This window comes from Panthera uncia, assembly GCF_023721935.1.
Source record: "Panthera uncia isolate 11264 chromosome B2 unlocalized genomic scaffold, Puncia_PCG_1.0 HiC_scaffold_25, whole genome shotgun sequence".
NCBI classification, from domain to species: domain Eukaryota; kingdom Metazoa; phylum Chordata; class Mammalia; order Carnivora; family Felidae; genus Panthera; species Panthera uncia.
In genome coordinates, this window is record NW_026057581.1 from 1,433,588 (window position 1) to 1,450,771 (window position 17,184).

At 50.6% G+C, this 17,184-nt stretch overlaps 1 long non-coding RNA gene and 5 other non-coding genes across 6 annotated transcripts; 2 read left to right on the forward strand and 4 right to left on the reverse strand.

The window, feature by feature from the left end:
- Nucleotides 1-748: 748 nt before the first annotated feature.
- Nucleotides 749-821, reverse strand: TRNAK-UUU (transfer RNA lysine (anticodon UUU)). The gene has a single exon. It is a non-coding gene; the product is annotated as a tRNA-Lys (tRNA).
- Nucleotides 822-2,647: 1,826 nt separating this feature from the next.
- TRNAM-CAU (transfer RNA methionine (anticodon CAU)) lies at nt 2,648-2,720 on the reverse strand. The gene has a single exon. It is a non-coding gene; the product is annotated as a tRNA-Met (tRNA).
- A 427-nt stretch (nt 2,721-3,147) lies between these two features.
- On the forward strand, nt 3,148-3,229 carry TRNAL-AAG (transfer RNA leucine (anticodon AAG)). Its single transcript has one exon. It is a non-coding gene; the product is annotated as a tRNA-Leu (tRNA).
- A 3,749-nt stretch (nt 3,230-6,978) lies between these two features.
- TRNAQ-CUG (transfer RNA glutamine (anticodon CUG)) lies at nt 6,979-7,050 on the forward strand. The gene has a single exon. It is a non-coding gene; the product is annotated as a tRNA-Gln (tRNA).
- A 300-nt stretch (nt 7,051-7,350) lies between these two features.
- TRNAL-CAA (transfer RNA leucine (anticodon CAA)) lies at nt 7,351-7,456 on the reverse strand. The gene is made up of 2 exons: nt 7,419-7,456; nt 7,351-7,396 (listed from the first exon to the last, which is right to left on the reverse strand). It is a non-coding gene; the product is annotated as a tRNA-Leu (tRNA).
- A 6,300-nt stretch (nt 7,457-13,756) lies between these two features.
- On the reverse strand, nt 13,757-16,807 carry LOC125939417 (uncharacterized). Its single transcript, XR_007463041.1, has 3 exons — nt 16,015-16,807; nt 14,528-14,641; nt 13,757-13,993 (listed from the first exon to the last, which is right to left on the reverse strand). It is a non-coding gene; the product is annotated as an uncharacterized LOC125939417 (long non-coding RNA).
- Nucleotides 16,808-17,184: the final 377 nt, after the last annotated feature.

Here is a 17,184-nt window from a genome sequence, read left to right on the forward strand (position 1 = left end):
CCAAGCCAGGGTGTGAACGTATTTCAGCCACATCCGTAGTCGATTAGCATAATCTCATCTATGTAAAGCAGACTGCAGTGGAAATCAAGTACATTGGAACGTTGCTCCATGCATCGGTGATACAAATCAAATATCAATGAGTATGATATCAGGCAATAATGGTCTTGGCCCATGTGGTTGGCCCCAGGGCAGACATGGAAACCCTGAGTTCTGATCATAGCATGCTATTTTCTGAAGCAAGTTTACAATATTACGACACCCTTACAGAATAGTGTACAATACAAGGCTACATGAGAGTTCTGTTTAATTTGTATCCTTGTTACCCTTACTGAACTTGAACTGAATATCCAGAAACCTTCCTCAGCCCTTCACTTACAAACCAACTCTTAAAGACACCCGTGCCTCACTCAGAAATCCTACAAACAGCCAACCACATCCTTTACAAAGTGGGTGTAGTAACTACTCCAGCCTTTTTTTTTTTTTTTTTTTTTTTCACTTAAATGAGACTAATAGGCAAAGATTATGATCCTGGTGCTATGTTCATGTTAGTTCCATTCACAAAGATCTCAGCTGTCTACATTAGTAGAAATCCCAGGTATTCCTACTATCTTTACTTTGTATGGGAGTCACTTACCCATTTTGTTAGCTGAAATATTTGACCCTTGGGGGTGTTGCGATTTACCTAATCTGTCCCTGTTTCTGCACAAAACATCGCCTTCACAAAGGTGGAGCCTGACACCAGCAGACACGCCCGAACAGGGACTTGAACCCTGGACCCTCAGATTAAAAGTCTGATGCTCTGCCGACTGAGCTATTCAGGCCCCTGCCACAGTGTGTTTCCTCCATGTCCTAGTGTGAAATAAGTGTTTTGTCCAGAGTGCAAATGTCTTCCTTTTTGTTCATTCACTTATTATTTCTAACCCTTCCCTTTAAATTCTGTCCATGTTCCTTTTCCTTATTCCCAACCCTATCTTCACTCCTTTGAACATGGCTCCAGGCTATTTGTGGCCCCAGGTCACTGGGGAAAAGTAACTTACCAATCATCCACCAAAGACTGTCCTGTGGCTCATTTCTAGGTATGTGTTTATTCATGCCATCATTTAAAGCAGATTTGCCGTGGTCTTCACAACTTCACTATGATAACATGAAGTGGAAAATGTTAATGGACTTAAATTAGAATAAAGGAATAGAGGCAGAAAATTAAGAAAAAAGTATGCTCACTGTACACAGAGCCCCCCACCCTACCCACATCTCCAGTTCAGCCGACGGTAAAGGGACGGCACCTTTTCAAGGGGTAAGAGGACACTTCTCCCGGAAGTGTTGTCTAAACAGAGAATCGGAGGGTTGGTATAAGACGCTGGACAAAAATGTGGCTCCCGCATCCCAGGAAGAGGGAAGAGCACAGCACCTTCAAAGAACTGAAAGCAGACCTGAGGTGCTGGCAGGCAGGGCAGGTAGATGGTGGGGGAAGAAGGCAGGGACACACCCGAGAGGACAGGTCCTGAGGTTATGGCAGGAGTGTAGACTGGAGACCTCACCCCTGCAGCAATGCCTAGGTACTGGGCATTTCAGGCAGGGAGAAACAACCTGATCAGAGATGATCCTGGAAAGCGTATGCTGGCTTCACATAAAGAATGGGCCAGAAGGGGGCGAGAGGTGATGGGGACCCACGGAGGCCGTGCAGATTTGGCCTGGTGGCTCTGAGGCAGTAGCCGAACGGTGCAGAGCACGTCCTAGGCCCAGGACTCCAACATGTTGTTCACCTGACTGCATTGAGGTCTCCTGGCAAAGGGGTGGGACCTGTGGGAAGGGCAGAGGCCCAGCCCCAGCATCACAGCACAGAGAGCACAAGGATGGGCTTGAAAGCTGAGAGGGAATGGATTCACAGGGAAGGAAGGACACAGCTTTGCCTGGCACATGGTAGGCCCTCAGTAAACACCTGTTGAATATTTCCTACACAATAGGCTGAGAGGCTAAGAGCAAGATACTAAATTTCAATCGTGTTCATTTTTGTGTGAGTTGGGTGCTTATCTTGACTCTGGAAATATCACTTCAGTGTGTTCGCTTCTTGTCTCTCTGTGGGTGACTTAGAGTCCAGTAAACGGTAAAAGAGCAGGAGAAGGGGACAATGTGGTGAGACTGGGGGCGGAGTGGGTACGGATTCCCTGTCTTGTGGGATGTCCCTGGTGACCTAAGCAATTCCAGAAGAATGGTGAGAGAGGACCAATCGGTAATTAATAACAAAGGATTGCACCCCATGGTACACCCCCCCCCAAACAGCCCACCCTCCGCGCCTCCTCTCTGGGCCCCAGAGCCAGTAGGTTTCTTGACCCTGGTGTTTTTGTAACAAAAACAATTGCCAGGCCTATCTGAAAGGCATTTAAATAATGTCCTGGCTGTGTCTGAAATTGGTATAAAAAATAACCGTTAGAATTTTGGAGCATTTGGTTCTCGGTGGAAAGTCACTATTTTGTAACTGAGCGTCACATGGCCCCATTACACAACAGTGAATTAATTGTCTGTCAGCCTTACCAGGCGATTCCCGCGGTTGAAAAAGTACACCTGTGGGAGAAAGAGATGGAGAAGGAAGGCAGACTCGTCCCCCACCCCATCCCCCGCATTGTCGTGGGGTCGGGGGAAAAATACGTGCCCCCTCTGAGGTTCGAACTCAGGACCTTCAGATTATGAGACTGACGCGCTGCCTACTGCGCTAAGGAGGCGCCTGTTTTTTCTCTCTGCGCACACTCCTACAAACACACCGCAGGACCCAGCTCCTGGGTGGGTCGGGGTCGTGGCTGCGACGGACAGGGAGGGGCAGAGGTCACGCTGCGGCCGCCCCGGGGCACTTCGTCCGGGCGCGATCGGGGCTTGCGCTCCTTCCTTGGCTGCTGCTGCTGCTGCTGCTTCTCCGCAGCGGCTCCGGGGCCAGACCCGGACGGCGGGACTTGCTCGCTCCTGAGGCCGGGGGGCTCACTCTCTGCCGGCGCCTGGCTCCCGCGCGGGTGAAGATCGGACAACGCCAGGAAGCCGAGTGCGCGGGTCGAGCGCGCGACCTGGGGCGGACGGAGGGGGCGAGGGGCACGCGGGAGGGCGGGACCTGCGCGACCTTGAGGTCAGGGAAGCGCGGGCAGCCCGAACCCTCAGGGCGGTAGCGTGGCCGAGCGGTCTAAGGCGCTGGATTAAGGCTCCAGTCTCTTCGGGGGCGTGGGTTCGAATCCCACCGCTGCCAGGATGCTTTTACTGCTCTGTCCACGTACCTGCCCGCTCCTTCACTCCCCGCTCTCGCCAGAGTCCCCCAACAGGGCATCGGCCCCCAGTCCATGATGACAGTGAGCGAGCCGCACATCGGCTGTGCGGGGTGGTGACCCCCCGATCCCGAGTACCCAACGTGTGGCACACCTCCACTTTACTGCTTTATTTTAGAAATACTTGGGTGCCTTCTTCGTGCGCCGCGTCCTCGCGGGGGCTCCCTCCGCTCCTGCGCGGTCCACTTGCTTCTGCCCTCAAGGTCTCGGCTTGGGAGGCGCTTTCCCCCGGAAGTCTTCCTTGATCTGTCCCTCCAGAATTCCAGCCAGTCAACGAAGGCACGTGAGGAACGGGAGTGAGGCTCCCTGCGCCGGTGCCTAGGAGGGGGACAAGCATTAGACACTTAATGGCCCCTGGATGACACAACTTCCGCAGAGAATGAGCTGAGTGACATTCTAGATCTGCTATCAGGACAAAGAATGTAATCGAACATACGACCGCACAAGGTACAGGGAAGGACCTTTCAGGGGCTCACAGTGTCAGAGGAGAGACAAGGGGGGGAGGGACTTGTTAGAGTGAGTTCTTGTGTGTCTCATGAATCGAATAAGCGGACTCATGAATTTATGAATGAACTTTTAAAACCCCAATGTGGTAAACACAGTAAAGGAGCAACGCAGCGCGCTGGGGAGGACGCAGCAGGCCCGGGCGTGGCCAGCCTTTCCGCGGCCGGCTTCCCTCATTTGCGCCTCGCGTTTGGTGGCCCGCTCCCGTGGGCACGCCCGGGGCTCTTGGTGGCACACTGTGGGCACTTGGTGGCCCACCCCTGTGCGCACGCCCCAGGCACGCTCCGCTGTCGCTCAGTCGGTCTTTTGGTATTTACCAGAACTTTCGGAAACTTTTGTGTAGTTGTCTGCTTTCCTCATGTGTCATAAGCTTCCTCAGATTACATAACCACATTTCTCTTGCTTCCCCATGTCATGAAAACTACGTACACGTTTGTGTTAAATTCCAATGAATAAATATATGAGAGAATAACTTGCTAATTTGTGAGGAGAGCAGGGTATACAGAGCTGAGGACCCAGCTCTGGCAGGGCCATGTGTCCCGAAGGCCCGTTTCTACAGGACACCCCCGGTGAACTGGGTTGTGGGCGGCTGATTACACCACACTGACCTGATCCTTGGGGGTTTGCTCTGCTACCAGGTAACTGCAAGCCATTCTTGTTTAGGTCACCAGGGACCAGCTTGTTTCTGGACTGTGGGGCCCAATCATCTCTCCCCTTCCCCAGGTAGCTCCCCCTCTGTGTCTTCATTTGTTTGCTTCTGCCCTGCAGTATTTGTTAGCCACGCACGGGCAATCCAAGGAAAGGGTGCAGCCTTTTAAATTCCACACTCAAAAATAAACCAACCCCTTGCCTTCTTTTCCAGGTCTTACCCACTGTCCTTGCCTAGGGAATAAATGTGCTAAGGTTGAAAACCCAATCATTCCTACCCCTCCCCTTGCCTATCCTCAGAATATTCTGGCATCCTTTCAAAACGAGTGGACACTTTCTTTTTCTTTAAGAAATAAGGATGTAGCTCATCCAAAAAATAAAAACAAACAAATAAATAAATACAGGATGCCCCCTGAACTGGGAAAAAAAGACGGGAATTATTGGATCTAAGCTAGCTTAGACCATCTTTTAAAGACAGAGAACTCATGAAGAGGGAGAGTTATATGTGTGGACACTTACAAGAACTTACAGTCACCTGGCCAAAAGTCCTTGGGTTTCACTGCTTCTCTCTACACCATATTTAATAAGCAGCTATTTTGTGACAGGCGCCTTGCTTGGCTGGAGATCGAGCAACAGGATGAATTACAGAAAATGACTCAGGGATTCCTTAGCAACTCAGCCTTGGGAGACTACCAGAGGCACATTGAGAACATGACCAATACTTAATATTTAGGTTGAATAAAGAGTAATTTGTACCTGAATATTTCATGCTGTATATGTGATCTCTTTGTTATGTGTTGTTCTTACAGTTACTAGGTAAATAATCATGGTATCTTAACAAAGTTAAGATTTTGAAAAATAAGTGAGTATGTCTAGCACGATCATGTCCTTCTGGTCTTGGTCACCAACGCCTGAGGACACCCGTGTAGGGGTCCACATGAACACTGGAGTGTCCACTGGGAGCCGTGACCTGGCCAGCACAAAAACCAAGCAAAACCAAACCAAATATGCATCAGTCATCCCCTTTAGGCTTGTCAGATTTAGCCTATGGAGGAATGGGAAAGGAAACCCTCCCGAAAGTCTAACCCTGGGCTATCCCTCTGAGCAGTCATGCTCGCATCCTTTCGTCTACACTTTCAAGCAACAAGAACTGATGAGACTTCTATGCCCTAGCAGACTTGGGGCATCAAAGAGGAACGAGACCGGGTCTGACACTTAAGACATTTTGCAGTGGGAGGACACATGTTCAAATTCCAAGCCCATGATTACAGCTGAGCAGGGAGGTGCCAAGAAAGTCTAAGGTTGCTCCAAAGGCCTTGGCAGGTATTTTGAATAAATAACTGAGGCTATAGAAAGGAGATGTTATATTTTTCTTTTCTCCCTTTTGAACTGTGAGATGAAAATCCAATTTATTTTTGCATGGATCAGAAATGAAGGCAAACTCAAAACCACCAGAAGTAAGAATATCCTTAGGACTCCGTGCTTCCCCTGACATCGAGGGTAAGAAACCTGGGGGTTCGGCCCAGTGGAAGGTCAGTGCAAGCCCCCTCCCACCACCTGCCCCCCATCTGCCTCTCTTGTATTTGTCTTTTCCATCGCCTTCAGGCTGGAAAGTGTAGGAATTTTTCCATCTGCCAGAAAATGCCTTCATAAATGTAAAAAAGAAGGAAAGAAAGAAAGAAAGAAAGAAAGAAAGAAAGAAAGAGACAGGAAGAAAGAAAGAAAGAAAAGAAAGAAAGAAAGAAAGAAAGAAAGAAAGAAAGAAAGAAAGAAAGAAATTAGGAGGAAGAGGCAGAGCTTTTGTTTAAAGTGGTGCTTGATTCCTTAAAAAACTACCCTAGACCCAGCAATAGCACCACTAGGTATTTATCCGAAGGATACAGGAGTGCTGATTTGAAGGGGCACAAACAGACACCCCAATGTTTATAGCAGCACCATCAACAATAGCCAAAGTATGGAAAGAGTCTAAATGTCCATCAACTGATGAATGAATAAAGAAGATGTGGTTTATATACACAATGAAATACTAGTTGGCAATGAGAAAGAATGAAATCCTGCCATTTTCAGCAACGTGGATGGAACTGGAGGGCATTATGCTGAGTGAAATAAGTCAGGCAGAGAAAGACAGATATCATATGTTTTCATTCATATGTGAAATTTAAGAAACAAAACAGAGGAACATGGGGGAAGGGAAGGAAAAATAAGATAAAAACAGAGAGGGAGACCAACCATAAGAGACTCCTAAAAACAGAACAAACTGGGGTTACTGGAGAGGACGTGGGGGGAGGGGCTAGATGGGTGATGGGCATTAAGGAGGACACCTGTTGGGATGAGCACTGGGTGTGTATGTAAGGGATGAATTCCTGGGTTCTACTCATAAACTCTACGCTGGGTGCTAAGTAACTAGGATTTAAATCAAAACAAACAAAACTGGTGAAATGGTGCCTCATTTTCAATCCTTAGGACAAGGCCACAGAAGGAAGGTCTCAGATGGATGGTGCACAAGGCCTTTTTCATGTGGGGTTCCATGGTGTAATGGTTAGCACTCTGGACTCTGAATCCAGCGATCCGAGTTCAAATCTCGGTGGAACCTTCCTATTTCCGGTCCTTTTACATGACTTCACTCCCAGGCCTGGACTTTTGCGTTGCTGCGTGGCCAGCCCAGGCACTCAGGGAAGGCCGTGCCCACCGAACAAAAAGCACGCCGAGGGCAGCGAGGTCGCGGGGACAGTAACCAGCACGGGGGAGGGGGGAGGGGGGGGGGCGGGAAGGGGGGAAGTGGATGGGGGGGAGGGGAAGGGAGGGGAGGGGATAGTAAGCTGACAGACTTCACGGGCCGCAGAAGGAAAGCGCAGCTCAAACCGAGGACAAAAACTGGGGGAAAAAAAGCATGTGTCAGAAGTGGGATTCGAACCCACGCCTCCACACGGAGACCAGAACCCTCGAACCGAGGAAGCGAAGCTTGAGTCTGGCGCCTTAGACCACTCGGCCATCCTGACACCCGGGCGTGGGCTCTGCGCGCGAACAGACTCTTTCGTCGTCTCCAGCGCGCGCCCCGTGCGCGCCCCCGGGGTTCAGTGCTGTGTGGGGTGGGTCCCTGGAGTGGAGTTGCTGCGCCCCTTCCTCGGCGGGTCGGAAACTCCGAGCTCCGGTGCTTTGCTCCCCGCCGAGGCTGCGATTGGGGTCCCTCCCCGCGCTCTGCCCTCTCTGCCCCGTGGGTACCCCAGGGCGCAGGACGCTGGCACCCGGAACGACCCCAACTAGCCCTGGAGAAGCCGTTCGTCTACCAGCAGCGCAGAACGGGCGGAGCTCAGCGCGGGCGGGCGAGCGGGTGTAGACCCGGGGAGAACAGCGGCGGTCGGTGTAGACTGCAGCGGGGAGGGGCGGGGCGGGGAAGGTCCAGAACCGCCGGTGGCTTCGCGCGCGGACGCGGGAACCCGGTGCGGCAAGGAGACGCGCCGCTGGGCTCTGGCGCCCCCTGCCCGCAGATCCCAGAGCCCGGGAACAATCCTGTTCTCCCAGAGCCCCGGGGACTTCCCTGTCCTCTCGGAGCCCCGGGGACGGTCCTGTCTTCCCAGAGCCCCGGGGACTGTCCTGTCCTCTCGGAGCCCCGGGGACGGTCCAGTTCTCCCAGAACCCTGGGGACTGTCCTGTCCTCCCAGAGCCCTGGGGGATGGTCCTCCCGGAGCCCCGGGGACTGTTCTCCTGAAGCCTGGGGACTTTCCTGTCTTCCCACAGCCCCCGGGGATGGTCCTCCCAGAGCCGCGAGGACGGTCCTCTCGGGGCCGCAGGGACGATCCTCCCAAAGCCTGGGGACTGTCCTTCCAGAGCCCCGGGGACTGTCCTCTGCATCCGCCTGGGGCCGGGTCTGGGCTGGGCTGTGCTGGCATCACGGAACAGACCCAGACCCTTGACCCTTGGAGGCCCCGCACCCACGCGGCCAGGTCCCCACAACAACCTTCTCCACCCCAGGGATTCCGCAGCTGGGCTCGTAGTCCTCACTTCAAACAGGAACCATCAGATGTCTGTGAAAATATTTCTGGAATAAAGACAAAACCAACAGGCAGGAGGTGGGACGAGAACTAAGGCGAAAGAAACACCTTCGGGAAACTGGATTTTAAAACCGTAACTAAGTCCCGAGTGACGTAGGAAACAACATTTATGAAACACGGCGAGAAGGGGAGGTGGGAAAAAAATTTAGCGTAGTGATTTCAAAGCAAGGTTGTGGAAAGCCCTGGAAGAGTGTGGTGCACATGGAAAGCAGGAGAGGCTCCAGAAGGAAGTAGAAGGGTGTCTGCCAGCAGGTGTCAAAACCTGGGTTGCTGAGGGAGGAAAGGAAAAGATGAAGGGAAGCAGATAAAAAGGAAACACAAGGTTCTTTTCCAGAACGGAAGACTGAAATCTGAGATAAAAAGGGGCCCCCGAATGGCCTGGGTCCGGCGAGAGGAGAGCCCACAGCACAGAGCAGCATCACTAAGTACAGCAGCGTCCTCCTGTCCCACCACCGCCGGGCCTGCGGTGGGGCCTGGGCGGTGGCTGGACGTCACCCCCTGATGCCTTAACTATTACTGCTCTCACCGCCAGCCACAAAGGGGCTGAGGGGGCTGGAAACCATACACTGAGACAGGAGACTTTTAAATTTGGGGGGGAAAGTCTGAGGACACTTCTTGGCTTGTAACCCTTTGGTCTCTTGCCTGGCTCCCTAAAATCCCTCTCTTTTCAAAACTGTTAAGTTGTCTCTACTGTATTATCTGCCTACAAAATAACAGATGCTTGCAGTCAAAATAAAACACATCGCAGAAAAATGGAAGTTAGAAAGCAGACATCAGTCAGCATCTATGCCTCCTTCCAGTCCTGCTGACATGTCACACCCTTATTAATTGGGGTTAAATTTCCCTACGTATTTCTTTAGTGTGTGCACGTGTGCGCTATTCTCTTATAAAAAATTAATTCATTCCACACAATGTACCACAACTTCTTTCTAACATAGCAATTACCAGGGATGTCTTTCTACGTCGGTACACACATGCTTTTTAACGACAGAACAACATCGAGCATGCACCGTAATTTTTAAACTAATACATTTTTGATGATTTTTTTCTGTGCTGCTTTCTTTTTAACTATTTTGGTTCTCCCTTTCTCACTAGACAAAAAAAACACAAACAAACAAGCTAGATTTGAGTAGTAAAATAAACCTGAAAATAGCAAGATACATGCTGTCTTAGAATGGAAGTGTTCAGACTCTGAGGAATGCACAAACTGTTATCTCCGAATGAAATATCTCAGGCTTCTTTTACTGTTAGAAGAGATTCCAGAGCCTGTTTGTAAATGGACCAGTATCTCTCAAAATCAAAGTGTAAATTTCTGGAACAAAACTCACTCCTTTATTCAGGCAAAACCATCACTGAAGTTTGAAGTTTAGAATAGAATACCCATTTCTCTGTGCTGAAAGGGTGCTTCACATGCTTGAGAATTCATTCGTGTCCTTAATACAACTTTTTTTAATTTGCCTTGGATAAGGAAGGTGTGCACGTGGTACAAAACTCAAAAGCTACAGAGGACTTTTCACCCCAACGCAGAAAGGCCCCCGGGGTTCCTGGGAGTCTGATCGCTTCTCTGCAGGGATTTTTGTGGGCCTGGCCAGCCCCCCACCGTGCTGTTTGCACCCCTCCCGGCCCCTCTACATCAGCATGAGGGCAAAGGACAGAAGGCGAAGAGGGCCGTTCCTCATGTGTCACTTTTACACGCTGCCCTGAAGTGCTCACCCAAGATGAGTGGTGGCAGTGCAGTACCGGACTTGAGACACTTGGAATATTTCTGTTTTCCTCATCTTGTGTTCACGGTCGTTGTGCAGTAAGGAATCTGGCCTCACCTAAGGAGAGGTCTGGCCCTCATCTTCTCCTGGAAGTAAGCTGTAAACATATGAGGTTCCCCTAGGGACAGCAGCCCCTGTGGTCCCTGTGGGCCCCTCCCAGCACCTGCGACAGACAGACAGACAGACTCAGCCCGTGGCCCACACACTCCTTGGGTTCTCTGCACAGGCACTCCTGGCTTCAGGATGCGGGAAGGTGTTGGAAAATGAAGACACAAGGACAAGACAGGCCCAGGGAGGGTTTGGCCGCAGCCATGTTTCACGTGCTATTCGGAGTGACTTCAGAGAGATGGGTGAAAGGCAAGAGGTTTCATAAAACTCTGAAATCGGGTCACAGACATTGCTAAATCAGGGCTGGTGACAGAAACTGCCAACAGCCATTTTCACCTTCCTCCTTCTTTGCCTAGGAACCCAGATGTTTATGTTGGGTCAGCAAATGTGCCCAGGAAACACTGCACTTCCCAGCCTCCTTTTGCAGGTGCCCAAGACATTTCAGTGAAAGTTGCTGTGGAGAAGAGCATTGGGAGTAGGATCCTCGAAGACCCTGTGATGATTTGTCTCAGTTTATCTGGGATGATGTGATGCGGTGTTGGGGTCTGGGAGCAAATAGTCAAGAAAGAATCTTGAACCATTTTCAGTACAAAAAGGTGGTTTTATGAAAGCACGAGGACAGGACCCATGGGCGGTTGTGGGGTTGTGAGGAGTGACAGGTTACATACCCTCAGGTTGGGAGGGGGTCAGGGACAGCGTGAGTCTGTAAGGAATTTGGGAGCAAGGTTCCCAGGGCCTTGAGGGGCTAGCTGCTGTTAGGTCACTGACTACAGTGGAGCGAAACCTGGGTCCTGAGACCCTTCCGCTGTGTATCAGCGGCCATAAGCCTGGAGGATGATTGCAGGCATATACCTTGGGGGAGGGGGGTGGAGGTAAAGGAGGTTCCCAAAGGAATTTTATATGTCAAAGTGGATGTTGGCTGATGTCCAGCTAAGGTTGCCTTTTGCCTCCAGCAAAGTGGGAACCTGGGGGCCGCTGAGCTTCCAGAGGAAGGTGGCTGTTTCAAGTACTTGTCGATGGGCTGCAATTGTAAGGAAGTTTAATTTTTCTGCATGTCTTTTGCCTTTGTTCTCCACATCCTGGGACACTTCCTATTTGAATAATGCTTTGTGCAGATTTTTGTGTGAATGTAAGTTCTCATTTCTCTGAGATAAATTCGCAATAACAGACACATTTGAGACTCCAAACTGTAGCAGCCGTTTGGTTCCCTCATAGGGGAGGCGCCCCCTGACTGCTCTGTATAAAATAACACCCCCATCACTGCTCCCTCCACATCCTGACTCCTTTTTCATGGCATCTTCCACACGCTGCATTTATTTCTTGGTTTGCTTTTTGTCCATCTTTCTTTCTAGAAGGCAACTCTGAGCACAGAACTTTATTTTGTTCCGTGCAGTATCCTGGAGTCTGGAAGACAGTCAGGCACATCCTGGCCACTCAATAAATATTTGTTGAATGAATGAATGAGTGAATGAATGAAAATGAATCTCTGACATCTTTCCATATTCGTGTACTAAGATGCAACTCATTCCTTTGGGTACCTACATAGTATTCCATGGCGGGTGTGCATTCAGTGTCTTCCATCAACCCATCCCCTCATGAAGCCTATTTATGTCGGTTCCAATGTTTTACAAACCCAAACAATGTTCGAATTATAGTCCTTATATAATCCATCATCTCTGTGCAGACGGGGCAGAAGTGGACTGGATAGTTCAAAGAGTACGTGTATTAAGATTTTTTTAGCCATTGCCAAATTGTTCTCAACAATGTTCTCCCAGCTTACACCCCGCGTCGTCCTCGAATGCCTCATTCTCACCAATACTCAGTATTGCAGTTTTCTAATCTTTACTAATCTCATAGATACAAAGCATCACATTTCATCTCATTAACTTTGAGCTGAACTTTTCACATGTTTATGAACCAGTTGTTCTTCTTCCTACACTGTCTTCTCAGCGTTTTCTTTTTGTCTCTTCTCAGTTATATTCGTGAAAGTATTTTGTCTCTCAAGGAAATTCATCCTTTGTGTTATTTGCTAAAAGTACTTTTTCCTAATTTTCCTTCATTATTTGACTATTCGTTTGAGAGGAGGGAAAGGGGCAGAAAGGGAGACAGAATCCCAAGCAGGCTCTGTGCTGTCAGCACAGAGCCCGACCTTGGGACTCAAACCCACAGACTGGAAGGTCATGACCTGAGTTGAGATCAAGAGTCAGACACTTAACTGACCGAGCCACCTGGGGGCCCTGATTGCTCAGCTGTTTAAAGGTACTTTCCTGGGGTCGCCTGGGTGGCTCAGTCGGTTAAACGTCTGACTTCAGCTCAGGTCATGATCTCACAGTCTGAGAGTTCGAGCCCCTCGTCGGGCTCTGGGTTGATGGCTCAGAGCCTGGAGCCTGCTTCGGATTCTGTGTCTCCCTCTCTCTCTGCCCCTCCCCCGTTCATACTCTGTCTCAAAAATAAATAAACGTTAAAAAAAATAAATAAAGGTACTTGCCTGTACAGAAGTCAGTCGGTTTTTACTTTTATGTAACCAAATGTATCCGTTTGATGGATGGCTTCTGGGTTTGTAGTCCTATTTAGAAAGACCTTCCTCTAGACAACATTTTTTTAAAATCTTTTTCTTAAAAAGAGCTTTCATTGATTTGTTTTTTAAAATTTAAATCTTTCACTGATCTGAAATATAATTTGGTGTAATAAGAAGATGAGATTTTCCCCCCAAACAGGATCATTTGTTGAAGGTAGGACACCAGTCTGAACTTTCCCTTTTATCCAAACTGAACTCTTACTCTGATTTGGGTCCACAGGCCAGCTTCTATTTTGTCCCATTGATCTGGCCATCTATTCCTTAATTATCCTAGCCTTGTGTTTCTCCTGACTGGTCTTTATTTTTATTTTCCAGACTAACTTTGGCGTCACATGCTGAAGGCAGATCAGAGGAGCGGAGGAAGCAGAAATACCTTAGGCATCACCAGGCCCTACTCAGTTTGGAGCCCAGAGAAAGAGCAATCCAAGAAGGGAAGGGGTCAACCCTGTCAAATGCCTCAAAACCTGTAAGGTAAAGACTGAGGTGTATTCTGGGTTTAGCTAATATTAGGAGCTCATATTTAGCAGCTAGATTGAGTAAAGAGAGTAGGTAGGAATTTATTTTAAAATAAAATAGCTTAGGGGCACCCAGGTGGTCCAGTCTAATACGCATCTGCCTCTTGATTTCGTGCTTAGGTCAGGATCTCACAGTTCGTGAGTTTGAGCCCCCACATCTGGCTCTGTACTGACTGGTCCTCCCCTGCTGGCTCCTGCTTACGAGCATGCTCTCTCTCTCTCTGTCCCTCTTTCCCTCAAAATAGAGAAAAAAAGAAAAAGAAAATTGTTTATTAATAAAAACTGTATATTATTACTTAGGGTTGGTTTTAGTTGCATATGCAGACAGTCCAAGTAAGTGGCTTCAATAAGACAGTGGCTTTAGCGGACCATGAAGTCTGCTGTAGACACTCTGCAGTGTGTAAGGACCCAGGCTTAGTCGCCTTTCCACTACACCCTCCTAGTCGGCTTCTGGTGTTCCAGATTGCTTCCTGGTCCAGGACAGCCGCTCAAGCTCCTATCATCTCGTGCACATTCCAGGCTGGAAGAAGGAAGGACAAAGGTTAATCCCAGGGTCACAGTGCAGTTCGTTAGGCTCTAAGGGGAAGCCTGGAGGCCAGCACAGAGGAGGCCATGCCCAGCTGTGGGGAGGGTCAGAGGCCTGTCTGCCGTACTCCTTGAGAAGCCCCCGGTGGCACACCAGGACAGGAAGCTCCTGGTCAAATAAGGAAGGGAGCCCCCAAACCCTGCTTCCAAGAATCCCTGCCCCAAGCAAGGGATTCTCCACAGCCTTGTTAACAACTGTCAATAAAAGGCAGAAACCCAACCCCAGGGCGTGCAGCTAACAGGCTTGCACCCTGTGTCCTCTGGCTCTCTCCCTACAGGCAGCTCTCTCCATCCATCCCTGTCTCCGGCTCTCCCAACTCTGTCTTCAATAAACTTTCCTGCTGTGTTGCTCGTCCACTGTGTTGCCTCTGCCCTTGAATTCTTTCTCCTGATGAGACCAAGAACCTTTGGTGACATCTTTGGGCGGGGCTGGGTTGAGGCCCCAGGGCCTGGAGTCTCCCCGGTTCACCTGATAACAACATATCCATAACCAGTTGGACAAGGTAACTCTGCCTTCAGGAGGTACTTTCGCACTGGCAGCAAAGGGCCCAGGAAGTGTCTTTTATTGAGCATATTGAGCAATCTGGAATAAAATTGGAAGGTACGAGTGGAGACTGGCTGTAAAATATTATTCTGTTCAGACAGAAAGGCACTTATTAAAATAAATATGTGTACCAGAGCCCCAAACTGGAGACCAGGAGGTCAGTTTCTTCTGCAGAGATATTTTTACAATCTTTAGTTTTCAACACTTAAAAGTCATTAAAGTTTCGTATAAAACTAGATTCCTGCCTTCTCTTGAGCTAAAACTTTGGCAGTATGCTGGGCCCGCATTTTCAACGGCAATCTTTAGTGAGAGAGGAGAGTATCTGCCTCTTGGAAGGGACATCTGTCCTACAGTTAGTCACTGTCCCCATTTTGCCTATTGGTTCCTGGTCTGGGCTGCCTAGTAAATTCCCCTCTTGCCTCTGGGCGCCTGGGTGGCTCAGTCCATTAGGCATCTGACTCTTGATTTCCACTCAGGTCATGGTCTTGTGGTTCATGGGACGGAGCCCCACGTCCGGCTCTGTGCTGAGCATGGGGCCTGCTTAAGATTGTCTCTCTCTGCCCCCCCCCCCCCCACTCACACTCTCTCTCCTTTCTTTCTCTCTCCAAATAAAATAATAATTTTTTTAAAAGTCTCCCTTTTGCCTCTAATAGGCATGTGTGTTTGAACGCTGGTCACTTTACAACGGAATAAATAACAAATTATTTTTAGTCTGATTAGAGCAAGTCGAAATAGAGAGCATAGACAGTCTGGAGAGGACTCTCCTCTTTGAAGTACTTTAGCGTCTGGTATCAGTTTCCTATTTATGAAGTATGTTGGGCTGTGTGAGGGCTAAAGTCACTTCCTACTTTAAAAGTATGCTTAGGGGGTAAAATGGGGAAACATTGGGCGGGGGGATGAAAAAAGAAAGAAAGAAAAAAGTATGTCCTGCTTTAGAACTTTGATAGAGAGGTGACGGTTCCATGCAAGGGAGCTGAAGTCTCTGCCTAGAAAACAGCCAAGTGCTCAGAATCTGAGGTTCCGCGTGAACTTGGGAGACTCACAGGGGAAGAGAGCCGTCAGTGTGCTGTTTGCTTAGGTTACACTCTGAGGAGGGGTAGGATCGGTGAGCAGGCCTGCAGAGGGCTGTGGTGGGCACCGCCTAAGCCCTAAGAAGCTGGGTTGGGGTTGTGGCTTCCTGAGAGGACAGTGAAGGTGTTAGTCTGCGGTGGAGGCCAGAGCGCTCCCTGGAACCTGGTGCTCAACGGTGTGGACAATGTCCGGGAGGCAAAAAAAAGGGTAGCTTTGAAGATTTGAGTGAGAAGTGACAGAATGAAAGGGGCATTTGGGGGCTTTTCTAAGGAGGAGTCCCATCCTGGCGGTGTCAGTAGGGAAATTACTGGAAACGCTCAGTCACCTGGCTACTAACTCACCTTAAAACGTCTGCAATCTGACAGTGTTGAAATAACTTCGGTCAAGGTGTAACAACGGAAATTAAAATAAAGAGAGGCCCGTAGAGAGGGAAAGCAAGGCGAGACTGTCCGGATTGAATGAAACCAAGAGGATGAGGAAAGTAGTGAGGAAACAGCAAAGGAGACCAGGAAATCCCAAGGTGGGCGCACTTGTCCAGTGGTGACCAGGAAGGGGCAGGCTTGCGGGTTTCTAGCCGATTCTGTGCCCGGTGAGCACTTTCGGTGTAATGGATAAACACCCTTATGGCTAAAACACTAAACGGGGTGGGCTCCCTCCTTGTTGGGCTGTAGTGATCATTCCCATTTCTCCGGAGAGGATGCTGAGGCTCTGGCGGTAAACCCGCTGGCTTGGGAACAGTGGGAAGGAGCCGAGCTGCATGGGTCTGATTCTGTGTTACAGAAATGTTGCCAGCACACAGGTAAGACGTCCTTTCTGGAAACAAAATTGCGAGGGTTCCGGCTGCTCGCATGCTCCAGTCTCCTGGAAACGCCACAACTGTCCTCGCCAACCCCACCCCCCCACCCCCGCCCCCCACAACTAGGCTGAGGCGGGGGGGCCGGGCAGAGACCCTGAGCAAAGCCCGGGTGAAGGTGGGGGGATCCAGGCTCAGGGAGGGGAGGTCCAGGCCCGGGGAGGTGGAGGGGCGGTCCAGGGCTGGGGAGGTGGTGGTGGTGGGGTCCAAACGTGGGGAGGTGGGTGGAGGTCCAGACTCGGGGAGATGCGGGGGTGGGTGTCCAGGCCCGGGGAGGTGGAGGCAGGGTCCAGGCCTGGGGGGAGGGGGGACTAGGCCCCGGGAGGTGGAGGGGGGTCCAGGCCCGGGTAGGTGGGTCCAGGCTCAGGGAAGTGGGGGGAGTTCCAGGCCCGGGGAGGTGGATGGGGAGGGAGGTGGATGGGGAGGGAGGTCCAGGCCCGGAGAGGTGTGTGGGGGCGACCCAGGCCCGGGGACGCGGGAGGCGAGGCGCGCACAAACCCGGGGCGGTGAAGGCGCGCGGGATCCCGGCCCAAACCCCGCCCCCGGGCCGCCCCTTCCGCTCGCGCCGGGATCCGCTCGGACGCGGCCACGTCGTCCTGCGCGCCCCGAGCGCCGGCCGCGCGAGTCCGGCCCGCGGCGCCCCTCGGCGGCCCCCCCC